The following is a 9896-nucleotide window of genomic DNA, read 5'->3' as shown; positions in this document are numbered from 1 at the left end:
AAGTAGGCTGTGTGAAGGAAACCAGATACAAAAGAATAAATACTGCATTATTAATTTTTTAATAAAATTCCTAAAAATACAACCTAATCTCTAGTGGTAAAAATCAGAACAGTGGTTGTCTGGGATAAGAGGGCAAAAGAGGTGGGAAATACTCAAAAGGAACACGAAGAAATTTTGAGGTGATTTTTATGTGCATTTGCTTGATTATGGTGATAGTTTTATGGATGTATACATATGTCACAACTCATTAAGATGTACACTTTAAATATTGGACCCTCTACTTTAGCATCCATGTTGGACCCTCTACTTTAGCATCCATATTGGACCCTCTACTGCAGCATCCATATTGGACCCTCTCTACTGCTTAGCATCCATATTGGACCCTCTACTGTAGCATCCATGTTGGACCCTCTACTTTAGCATCCATATTGGACCCTCTACTGCAGCATCCATATTGGACTCTCTACTGTAGCATCCATATTGGACCCTCTACTTTGGCATCCATATTGGACCCTCTACTGTAGCATCCATATTGGACCCTCTACTTTGGCATCCATATTGGACCCTCTACTTTAGCATCCATTTTGGACCCTCTACTGTAGCATCCATATTGGACCCTCTACTGTAGCATCCATATTGGACCCTCTACTGTAGCATCCATATAAGATGCCTCAAATCCCATCCCGTGTTCTGTGTGGGTCCCGCCCAGCGCGGCCCCACCCCAAAGGTCCCAGGCATTTCCAAGTGAATTCAGTACTCCGGTTGGTCCTACTTGCAGCCTGTTGTTTTCTCTGGACCCTTGTTCTCAGATTCTGGGGCTACCTTCCTCTCTCCCCACTCGCTGCCCCCTACCCTGGCCCCAGCTCCTAACTCCATTTTCATGCAGTCTCACTAACCATCACTGGTTGGCTTTACCAGATTTTGCTAAAGGTTTGGAGTAATGGAGGGAGATTACAGCAAAGTACAGGCAACAGATTAAATCTAACACTAGACTTTAATGTCCTAAAAATGTATCGACTATTCCTCTGATGGGCCTTCCTGAATCATAAGGAAGAGACCTTCTGTGTGCACCTAAGGGGAAATAACAGCCACTCCTGAGGGCTCCTGGCCTTCCAGGTATTATAATAAGGTCTTTACATGTATGTACTCATGTATTTCTCTTGCTGGGTATGATCAGCTGACTGTCACCTTTTTGATACACGCATCTTCTCATTTCCCCTTCTCTCTCTTTTCTGTGCTTGAGATCCCCTCAGTCATTCCAGCTGCCAGAAAACAGCTCCCAAACCCTGCATCCTTTATTTAGGGAGCCGTTTATTCCTCTTTTCTTTCCCCTCATGCCCAGTGGAAGGGAAGCCTCCTCTTCAACTCAGAGGTCCATTAGGTGATTTTTCTGTATAAGGATCCACCACCTTTAAATAAATTATGTCACTTCTAAGTGTACAGATGCAGATACAGTGCTTTGCTTCTGAATTGCTTTCTTTTCCTTCTGGCTACATAAGCCTCCTGGCCCACATTGTATCCCCCTCCTGGGCAAAATCTTATTTGTCCGAGAACCTCTCTCTGGGGCATCCATGGCTTATCTCCTGCCACAAGTGGGACTGCTGCTTTCACTCTCGGGTTCCAGCCCCTGTACCCCTAGTAAGTGCAGAGATGGTGTGCAGTCCAGACAAGGTGGAAAGAAAAGCCCCCCATCCCCCCTTCTCTCTGCTCCCCCGATTTATCCAGACTGACCTTCAGGGACCTGTTCAGATCACAGCCCTCCTGCCCCGCTATCTGTTACTTACCTGAAAAGTTTTCTGCAAACTGCTCCTTCAAGATGCAAATAGCTTACACCAGGGAAAGCTGCATAGAGCTGGCCTACTTCCTGAGAAGCTTCCTTCTTAGCTTTGGCAGATAAGGAAATGTTGGGATCTTTGAAAGTAATTCTTCTTAGCTGAATATAACTCCCGCTGATGGAGTGGGGAGGCAGTGGTCAGAGGGCCTGGTGTGGACCCATGACCTTTTCTGGGCCAGGCCAGGGGATGCCTTTGTCCTTGACTTCCTGACCTTGAAGCTGGCTCCTTCAGGTGGCTGTCATAAAAGACACATTCCATCCCTGCCACCTTCCACCCCAGCCGGGTACTGGTCACTCTCAGCCTGCTCAGTCTAAACTGCAATTCATGGCCAACAAAATGGAACTTTCTTCAGTGAGGCCCATTGGTGGACCATTTGCCTAGACATACCCTGTAGGTCTGATACCTGAAACCCCAGAAAGAAAAAGTGGGTCACCTAAAGTTTTATGCTTTGAAGCAGCAAGATGGGTGTCACATGCAAGTGTGCTAGCTTCAAGTCCTGACCTCTGCCTGTCACGCCTCAATGCCTCCACCTCTCCTAGCTGATGACAGGGTTTCCTAGACAGGCCACCTTCTTCCAGCACAGCCTTTCCCAGCATGGCACCCCTCAGCCCACTCTCCAGTGTCCTGGGCCCCCGATGGAAGACAATGGTCAGGCCTGTTCCCCCAGGTCTGTCCCTATGTTCTGGTTTTCCTCACATAAACAGGCACCCTTCACATGCCCATTCCCTTAGGGGTCTGTAGTCTGCTTTATCTGGTAAACCAGCCTGTGCTCATGTAGAAACTGGGATTGACCAGTAGCTTGACAAAGTGTTTCATCTCCCAAGAAGGATGTTGATACAGAATTTTCATGACATTTGGACTTACAATCACAGGATCAAAGAATCCTAGGGTATGACAGCATGGAGGGGCTTCAGCGATGCCATAGACCAGTACATCCGTTTTCCAGATGGGGAAACAGACTCAGGAGGGGAAGTGACTTTTGCAATGGTTTTCCATCACAATGAAGAAGTAGAGCCCATGGTTCCTGATTTCCAGGCCAGTGCTTTTCTTACTGGCTCAGATATCAACTGAAATCAGAGGGGGCTCTGAATGCCCCAGGAGCTGGGTGGGGGAGGGGTATGAAGACACATCCACAGACAGAAGGACCCTAAGGAGAAGGAGGTATAACATTAGTTCAAGAAGAGTGTGTTTTGTTTAAAAAAAAAAACAAAAAAAAAAAAAACTTTTTAAATTCTAAAAGTAATGCATGCTTTTTTTTAAAATATAGAAGAGTATAACATGGCAAATAGATCTCCCTTCCCCAGAGGCATTCGCTACTAAGCTGGTGTATCCTTTCAAACATTTTTATCCATAAATAAACATACACATATTTGTATATGTTTGTGTATTTATTTACAAATGCGCATATAGATACATACATTTTTTCACAAAAGAGAGCTCGTATTATACACTCTATTCTGAGATTTGCTTTTCTGCTTTACTTAATGTATTCAGTACATTTTGTCTACGTCAACACATATAAATGTCCCTCTTTTTGAATGTCTGCTTAGTAATCCATAGTGTTGATATATCCTAACTTATTTAACGTATTGATGGGTATTTGCGCTGTTCCTAGTTTAAGGAAATTATAAAGAATGCTGCACTGAGAATCTCCATATAGATCTCTGTGCATTGCTGAGATTCTGTAGGATAAATTTCTAAAAGTGGAAATGCAAGGTAAGGGAGATGAGCACTTTAAATTGTAATTTTTAGAGTGGGCTTTCCTGATCTCCTTTTCTAGCCCGCCACCATCTGCTGACCTTCTCCATCCCTTTACCCTGCTTTTTTTGGTTCTCCATCTGAGACGATATACATTTATTTATCATTCATTTACCCTTCTGGAAACTCCTGACATGAGGGGCTTTCACTGTCAGTTCACAACTGCAGATGTTCACTGGTGTGATCCAGGTCTTAAACAGTGTCTAGCACATAATAGGCGTTAAATAAACATGTTTTCATTCATTTATTCCTTCCTTCATTCACTAAGTGTATATTGAGCACCTATTACATGCCAACACTGTTCTGAAGCACTGGAAATACATCACTAATGAAAGCGGACAAAAATCCCACCCTGTTATTCAGTGAATGAAGGGCTCATTCTAGTAGGGGAATATTTGGGGCTGGAGAACACTTTGAACTCTTCAGAGCAGACTGTTTTTCCTCCCCAGTCTAACAAGACTCTGTTGGATTGCCGCATCCCTGCGGGAAAGCATCACACAGACCCACACTGATTCTAGGTCTAGAGGTGGTCTCTTCCTGTGTACTTGCCACACCAGACACGTGCCGGGGGTTCAGCAAACAGATCATCAGAATGTTCCATTAAGGCCAGCTCTCCCAGTAATGACAAAGAGCTGGATGAGAAAACTGTTATGTTGCTGACATCTCTGACATTTAATTTACAATAATGATGTTTGCTCGGGCCAAAACATCTACAATTAAACCTCTCACTTTAAAATTTAATATCAAATTGCACTTTCTTGAACTTTTGATCAGTCAATCCATTACAAACTAGCTGTAAAGTGGGCAGCAGCTGACTCCCAGAAAATCACAGACGGAAAAGGTAAAGGACGGGCTCAGAGAAAGGGAGGACAAGCCAGGCAGGTGAGGGTCAAGGCTGACTCCTTGAAGCTGGATATTTTTTATTTTTTTCTTTGCGGTATGCGGGCCTCTCACTGTTGTGGCCTCTCCCGTTGCGGAGCACAGGCTCCGGACGCGCAGGCTCAGCGGCCATGGCTCACGGGCCCAGCCGCTCCGCGCAATGTGGGATCTTCCCGGACCGGGACATGAGCCCGTGTCCCCTGCATCGGCAGGCGGACTCTCAACCACTGCGCCACCAGGGAAGCCCCGAAGCTGGATTTCTTGAAGGCTCACATCTGCCAGCACGTCCACCCCAGATGCTGAGCCAGACCTGAACCAAGGGGCAAAGACTGGCACTTGTTCTTCTCCCACTCTCTAACCTGCTGTCCCTTTGGGGAGGGTCACAGTGTGCACCAAGCCAGGCAAGGGTGCATGGAGTGGTCAAGCCATGTCAGGTAACTGGTTATGACGGAGGTCTGGTTTGAAACTCCAGCCACTCCCAGGACTGGAGCCCTGCTTGTGATGGGAAAGCTGGGGTCACTCAGTCCTCCCGAAGAGGTCAACCGTTGCACAATGGGAAGAATCAATAAAAATGAAGGAGTGGCACCATTTTGCTCAAGGTAGTGAGACTTCCTTCTTTTTTAGATTTTGTTTTATTATAGAACATGTGTTCAGTTTTTTTTTTTTTCAGTAGAAAACATAGATAAGCAAAACCCAAAACAAAATCTGCAAATCACACTGCAGCACTATTTACAATAGCCAAGACATGGAAGCAACTAAATGTCCATCGACAGATGAATGGATAAAGCAGATGTGGTACATATATTCAGTGGAATATTACTGAGCCATAAAAAGATTGAAATAATTTGAATCTTGAAATCCATTTGCAGCAACATGGATGCAACTAGAGATTATCATACTAAGTGAAGTAAGTCAGACAGAGAAAGACACATATCATATGATATCACTTATATGTAGACTCTAATTTTAAAAAGATACAAATGAACTTATTTACAGAACAAAAGCAGACTTATAGATATTGAAAACAAACTTATGGTTACCAAAGGGGAAACCTGGGGGGAGGGATAAATCCGGAGCTTGGGATTAACATACATACCCCACTATATAAAAAATAGATAACCAACAAGGACCTACTGTATAGCACAGGGAACTCTACCCGATATTCTGCGATAACCTATATGAGAAAAGAATCTAAAAAAGAATGAATATATGTATATGTATAACTGAATCACTTTGCTGTACACCTGAAACTAGCACAACATTGTAAATCAACTATACTCCAATAAAATTAAAATATTTTTTTTTAAAAAAACCTACATATCACACTTGATCTGCCATCAAGAAAAAAAATATATGGTGAAATTTTCATGATATTCTTTCTGGGATTTTTATCTATGCAAGAACATGTGTGTATGTTGTGTGTGTGTTTGCATATTTTAACCCCAAATGGGACCGTACTGTGGATAATGCTTTATAACTCAAGGAAGTTATTTTCTTCATAATATTCCTGCACATTTAAGAAAGCTCTTTCCTCTAGGGGTATAGTATATATAATTGTGTTATAGTAAATGGGATCTTTTTTTCCATTAAGTTTTCTAACCAGCTCTTGGTTTGCAAGAAAATATTGACTTTGTATATATTTTTAACCAGCCTCCTACTGTACTCTTGTTAGTTCTAATAGATTTTTAATTAATTACCCTGGGGTTTCCACATACAGAATCGTCTTGGCTACAAATAAAGACTATTTTTAAATGATGACTTTTATTTTATTTTACTTTGAAAGCTTAAGTGCATAAAGAAAAATCAATTTTCAAAGGAACATGGCACATAAGTAAACCTTGTAAGCATCCCCCTGTTTTGCTGTATCTGAAATCGTATTGACAGCCCTGTTTGGGGTTGACCACAGGACACCCTACATGCTGGGGCTGGACAGAGTTTGTCTCCAAAAAAGTAACCATAGACTTGTGACAGGTGAGTAGAGAGCCTTGAATGTTCACCAAGTACCAGAGCTAATTTGAATGCTGACCTGTGCTCTCTGGAGAGCCAGCAATGGGGGTGATTGTCCAAAAATGGAACCAATGGTCTGTGCCACATAAATGTGTGTCAAAGAGGATTTTTTAAACCCGATTTCCCCATTTAATTTTATGAAGTATTTTATTCGGAAAGAGAGGAGAAGGAATCTATTTTGAAGCACTAGTAATTAAAGATTTTTTTCTGGACACTTGATCCATTTTTTTCCATTGAGTTGGTAGTCTTTTTCATCTCAATTTGTAGCTTTCCCTCTCTCTCTTTAATATTCCCCCTTTTCTCTCTCTACTTGAGCATTTCCATGAGATTCCCATATGTTGCACTACCCACCCTCTTAAAAATAGTCTACCCCACATCTCCTTCTGGCTACAGCTCAAACACAGCAAAGCTTTAGAGCAAAACTCCTTTAAAACTTTATCCTCCAGCCTACAGCTCCTCATCTCCTTGGATGAGTCTCATAAAGTTGCAGTCAAGATGTTGGCTGGGGCTGAGGAAATTGAACTAGGTAGTTCTCAACAGCTCTTAAATTCCATGGCATTCTGTGACGCGTTGAATAGCCCTGAATAATTCCCACAAACTGAGTTCCTCGGCAGCACACCTGTCTCTGCTCCAAAGCAGTGACTAACCAGCCCAACCCTCCAAGCAAAAGTAAGCTTTATTGATGTTTCTCTATTGCCCTCTTGTGGTCATTCCTCATATTGCCGCAGTTCTAAGAAAAAGATGGAATTCATTTGGTATTTACAGGAAAAAAAAAAATACAGTGCTAAATACAGTACATCGAGCAGTGTTTGCTAGGAGTAGTGGGAGATACACATTCATGCAGTTTGCCTCTGTAGACTTTACTCTTTCCGTAGAAGTAAGACACTCTGCCCAGAAGTGTATTATATTTTCTGGCAGTGCGTGGTGAGGCACAGAACTGGATCACAGATCTGACTTTACTCCTTACACACGCCACCCTCACCACCACCAGCATCGTCACCACCACCACTGTCACCTCCATCATGACCACTACCATAATCACTGCCAACACCACCCAAAGGTTGAAGCTATCAGACCATGTAGACTTTTGAAATGGAAGTTGACAGAATCAACAGGAAATGGAACAGATTAGCTATAAAACCTAATATTTGTAGAGAACTTTTCATTTCGCAAAGAATTTTCACAAATACTCTTATGGAAACCTTGCGATAGCCTTAAGAGGTGAAGTAAGTACTATTACCATCCTTGTATTTACTTTGCTTTTGAAATTTTTAAGACAGAAAAGTACAAAAGGTAATACAACAGACACCCACATATGTGCCACCCAGAATTAACAAACGCTAATATTTTGTCATATATACTTGAGATTTTTTAATTTAAAAAAAGGAAAAAGGAATACCCCAAGATGAAATAGAAATCCCCCTCCATCCCTCCCCATCTCCATTTCCCATCCTCCATTCCCAAAGGTAACCATTTGGTTTACAACTTTGTATTCAGTGGATGTCTTTATCATCTTATTATGTACATTTATAGTATATTTAATACACATAGACATAAATTCATATGTTTCCATAAGCCATACAGAATACTATTTTCTGTGTGTTTTTAGTGATACATAAGTAGTATCACACTGAACAATTTTCCAACTTTTTTTTTTCACTCAACAGTATGTTTTCAATACCATTTCATGTCGCTGTATAGGGAGCTATTCTATTTATTTCTAACCGTTGTAAAGTATTCTCACATACTACATTTTGCTTCTCTCTTTTCCTGCTGATGGACATTTAGTTTATACCCAACGTTTTATCACCACACACAATGCTGCAATGAACATCATTATCCATGTCCCTTAATATCACATCGTATCACAAATGAGAACGCAGAGGCTCTGAGCGGGGAGACCATGTGATTTGCTAACCCTTGCACAGCTCCCAGACGGCAGAGTCAGGACGCGATTGCTACCAAACTGTTCTGCACTCCAGGCATCTCTGTGCATGTTCCCAAAGAGACTGGAGTACGACCAATATCTCATAAAAGAAGCTGGGAAAAAAGTGCCTGATTCAAGCTATGAAATGTATCTAATCTTGACAAAATAGAGGTTCTGAAAAGAACGTAATTTAATTTTTTTAAAGTAGCAAAAATTAAAAGAGTTGGATTTATCCAATTCCATCTGTTATGAGCCGAATTGCATCTCCCCCAAATTCATATTTATGTCCTAACATCCAATATCTCAGAATGAAACTCTATTTGGAGACAAGGCCTTTAAAGATGTAACTAAGTTAAAATGAGATCACTGAGGTGGACCCTAATGCAATATGATTGGCGTCCTTATAAGAGGAAACTTAGACACAGACATGCACAGAAGGACTGTGGGAAGACACAAGGAAAAGATGGCCATTTACAAGACAGAGAGAGAGGCCTCAGAAGGAACCAACCCTGCTGACACCTTGATCTCAGACCTCCAGCCTCCAAAACCATGAGAAAATAAATCTGCTGTTTACACCCCCCAGTCTGTGGTGTTTGTTACAGCAGCTCCAGCAAACTAATACAGCTTGCAAGAGAGAGCAGCTAACGGGGGTGGGGGGGTGTAGATACTTTGGATTCCAGTCAGTCAAGATGCAGCCTTGGTAATAGTGAGGCGTGGTCCTCCAGGGTCCACCACAGCCCGGATGGAATACCTAACAGAGGTTGCCAGCCCTCTGCTTTGATGACAGACTCCCAAAGCAACTTGTGGTGATTACTAATCGTGCCTTGATACTCAGAAGTTGGTGGAAATGTCCATGTCCCTCGATTCTGTAAACCAATCAATCCACTCTGGTAGGTAGAGTTTTCATGATCTGATCCACCCAGAGTAACAGTGTGGTTTGCCAACGGCTCAAAGTGTAGGAAGCGCCTAAAGTCTAGCTGACAAGCCAGCCTAGGGCGGGGCTCTATTTTTTTTTTTTTGGGGGGGGTTTTTTTTTTTTTTTTTTTTTTTTTTTGGCGTTTTCACATCTGCCTGCTAGAGCTGAAGTTCAGGGAAGGGGATATTTCCAACCCAGGTGTGATGGTTAATTTAATACGTCAGCTTGACTGGGCTAAGAGATACACGGAGAGCAGGTAACATATTATTTGTGGGTGTTTCTGCAAGCCTATCTCAGGAAGAGATTAGCATTTGGATAGGTAGACTGAGTAAAGAAGATTGTATACCAGTGTGGTGGGTATCATCCAATCCATTGAGGGACTGAGTAGAAAAAGGCAGAGGAATTTGCTTTCTCTGCTGGAGCTGGGACATCCCACTTCTGACCTAGGGCGTCAGCACTTGTACTTATTTTATTTTTTTTTTAGCATCTTTATTGGAGTATAATTGCTTTCCAATGGTGTGTTAGTTTCTGCTTTATAACAAAGTGAATCAGTTATACATATACATATGTCCTC

The sequence above is a fragment of the Neophocaena asiaeorientalis genome, unplaced genomic scaffold (assembly GCF_003031525.2).
Source record: "Neophocaena asiaeorientalis asiaeorientalis breed wild unplaced genomic scaffold, Neophocaena_asiaeorientalis_V1.1 scaffold155, whole genome shotgun sequence".
In the NCBI taxonomy this organism is placed as follows: domain Eukaryota; kingdom Metazoa; phylum Chordata; class Mammalia; order Artiodactyla; family Phocoenidae; genus Neophocaena; species Neophocaena asiaeorientalis.
This window is presented reverse-complemented; position numbering follows the sequence as displayed.